This window comes from Hibiscus syriacus, unplaced genomic scaffold, assembly GCF_006381635.1.
Source record: "Hibiscus syriacus cultivar Baekdansim isolate YM2019G1 unplaced genomic scaffold, ASM638163v2 tig00111095_pilon, whole genome shotgun sequence".
In the NCBI taxonomy this organism is placed as follows: Eukaryota; Viridiplantae; Streptophyta; class Magnoliopsida; order Malvales; family Malvaceae; genus Hibiscus; species Hibiscus syriacus.
Window position 1 is genome coordinate 11,816,824 of NW_024062980.1, and position 3,850 is coordinate 11,820,673.

Genomic DNA, 3,850 nt, shown 5'->3' on the forward strand with positions numbered 1-3,850 from the left:
CCTAGGATGGTCGAGTGAGGGAACGGTGAAAAATAAGGTGTTACAACCGCTTACTCCAAGCCTAGGGTATAACCTATCCTTGATTATCTATCTTTTTAGAGAGTATAATGGGGTATTTATAGTAGGAATTTCCAGGGTTTTGTTTCCTTGGAAATTCCCTAAATACCCCCATTGACTTACCCATTTTATGAATGATATAGCATCTAGAAGTGGTCAATTTCCTTGATGAGGGCATGATTGAATATGAGGATGAAACAGGGCAAATGACGTCAACAGTTGTTGAGCCACGTCGGATCTGCAAGATAAATCTTACCTCGACAAGAAAAATATATTCCTCATTGTCGTCTTCTTATGTTCCTCTAGCCCTAGGAAATTGTTTTGTCTCAGAAAATAAATTCTTCCTTAATTATTTCCTGCATCAACACAGACAACAAAGAACCTTCCTCCTCAGCAGCATCAGTCAAACCAAATAAATCTTTCCTTGGCAAAACTTATCCATCACATGCAAATATGACCTAAATGCAACTAAAATGCTATGACAAATGGCTTTTATACACACAATAACTAAAGTAAAAGGAAAAAAACATAGTATTTTTACGGAGTTATCATTATATATTTTGGTTTATAAATGAATAGTTTATTATGAAATTGATGTTTTCATGGGAATTAGAATTTTTATTCAGTATTTGTATTAAAAGTTATAAAGCAGTAATGTCCGATAAGAATTCAGATAATCGTACCGAACCAAAATTTCATAAAAAATTTGAAGGATGATAAAAAAGGGATGGAAATATTATTTCTATAATTTCAAACAATGAAGTTTAACATGAATTAGTAGAATTAAGGTCAATTTTCCATGTTAAATAGAAATTGGGAAATTTAGTGACTAAATTGTAATTTTAAAAAATTGCATGGACAAAGGTGGAAAGTCAATTTTAATGGTTCATCTTTGGCTTTGGAATATTAAAATGGAAGATATTTCAATGGTAAGTTGAAATTATCTTGTTTCATTAAGAGAAAAATGATAATTTCAAATTAATTGAATTTAAAATTCAATTATATTAGAATCAAGCCAATTGTATTATATTATAATTGAAGGAAAAATCAAGAAAATTTCAACACTTTTTTCTCCAACCAACTATGACTTCCACATCTAGGTAAGGGGGATTTTTAATTTCATTTCCAAGTTTCCATGGTTGATTTTTGGGTTATGATATTAGATAGAGAATTAATGTATTTGCAATTCTCTATCAATTGGTATAAATAGTTCATGGAAAACATGCTTGGATGATGAATTTCATGATTTAGGTGGATGAAAAACATGTTGGATTTTGAAGAATTAAAGCTTAATTTTTATGTTCTTGATGTTATAAATTAATTTCCAAGCCTTTGTAATGATCAAAATCAAGTAGAAAAGCATATATATGAATTAGCCATGGTAAGGGTTTTAAAGAATTGATAAAATTTGGATTCAATTTGATTTTAGGATGATTAGAATTGTATGAATTTTATCATAGGATGTTTAATTCATGCTTGAAATTGAATGAAATTCTTGCCCTATTTCTATATATAGGTTCGGCCATGAGGATTAAATTAGGGGAATATTATTCAAAAATTTCCTATGGTCTATAATTGATATTAGTTTGATTCTACATGCTTTGGAGATTCAATTGCATCAATTTGGAATCTTGAGATAGTAAAAGTACTATTTTGCAAGTTTTAAAAATTATGGGACATTGATGTGTAATTGTTCAATTATGAGCATTGAATGTTGGAATTTAGTATTTGGATGCTGAATTTTAACTTAGCATGTTATTTTGGACCAAATTACAAATTTGGTAAAGTTGATGGTTGAATTCGAATAGGCTAGGGAGTTGGGGATGTAATTGCATGTTTGTAAATGTGAAGGTACTAGATTGAGCATATTACTACAATGCTGGAAATTTTTTAGTATTGGTTTTTCAATTGAGAAAAAAGGTAAATGAACATTATGAATTAATTGGAAAGTTAGTGTGAATTTTAAAAGAATTCATACATGATGATATAAATGCGAAGTTTATGAAAGTTGAGTGATTGGTGATTAAAATAAATATTTATTGAATCAAAAAGTTATTTTTGGAAAGGTTGAAGTTGTTATGGATTAGTAAAGTGATTTGTATATCGATTAAATATCGTTATATTTTATGGAATTTTAATTATTGGATTTAGATTATTTAGTAAAATACTAACGTATATTTTGAATATTGCATTGTTTATATGATGTTATCCATACTAGATAAAACTTGTGAACCTAGCGAATCACAAACGAAGGAAAAAGTACGATAACAAAAGAATATCGTTATAAAAAGTTTGGTAGTGAGGCAAAGGTGAGTGCATTTTATTTATTTAATTATTATTGATTGAGGATGACTTGTGATAAGTCAACCTTGTATGATTTTTAAAGAATGGTTTAAATCAAATTATGGAAAATTTCCATAATGTTTACTAAAATGTTTTATGAATTCTTTTAGGGTATGAACTGCCCAATGTACTGGTTTTGATAAACAATGTTTGAAAATGTTATTGATTGGTTATATTGGATATACAAATGGTATAATTTTTCCTAAAGCCCATTGTATGTTGTATTGAAAGTCTTGGGTACATTTGGCATGCCATGAAGTGGAGTGATCTATGTTTATAGATATTGATGTAGTACAATCGTGTGACACCACTGGTACAAATTATATGAGCCACTTTTGAGTGCATATTATTGTTTACTGATAAGTCACATGGAGTGTTTATTGCGCGAACTCATCTAATTCATGTATCTTGTATTCTCTTAGATATACATTGGGCTATGAAATTAAAATGTGAAAGTACTGAATATGTGAGCGAATGGAAATGGATATTTATTGATTATTGTTAGTTGATAATGGTAGTCATGGCTTTTATAAAATCATGAGATATTGATTTTTCAGGTTTACTGATGATGAAAATGGATTATTTAAGTTGGTTTGGAAATTCAATTGTTTATTTGAATAAATTATATTATTTTGAATTATTATGTTATTTTTATATTATATTTTACCTCGGTTTATTTATAATGCTTCACTAATTTATTCTTAGCGTGTGATAAATTTCATGCGTAGGTAAAGATAAAGATAAGGACGTGAAGTGAGGAGCCTTATGAGCATGTTTTTGGGAATCGCAACGACCTATTGTATCAGTAAGACATCTATGATGTTATTTTGGCTTTTTAGTGGCATGTAAATTATTATTGTTTGGTTGCCCTGATAGATTATTTAAAATAGTAAATTAGAATTGCTTTAGTTATGATTAGTATTAATTATGCCTAATAGTATGTGTGTGTGTGTATTTATAGTATGTTTTAAAGTTAATTGAATAATTTTTTAATTTGGTAGTGTTTAGACAGTTTTATGTATGTTAAAACCAATATTGAACTGCCTAGTTGCTGCCTAAAATCAAATTTAAATTAGATGATACAATATTAATTTATGATTTTACGTGATTAATTAAGTTGATTTTAATTGTTAAATTGAAATTTTAAAATGGAACAAAATTTTACAGGTGTTTGTGTATGAAATTTCACTACTCTAGGTTTACTTGGGTTCTTTTCTTAAGTACAAAAGATGAAGCTTTAGAAAATTTCGTTACTTTCTCTAAAATAATCCAAATGAAAAAGGTTAGTCTATTTCAAGTGTTAGGAGTGACCATGGAACCAAATTTGAAAATCTTGGGTTTGGTTTTTTTGTAATTCAAATGGAATTAGCGATAATTTTTCAGCCCCTAGAACCCCTCAACAAAATGGAGTTGTTGAGAGGAAAAATAGAACTTTAGAAGAAATGGCTAG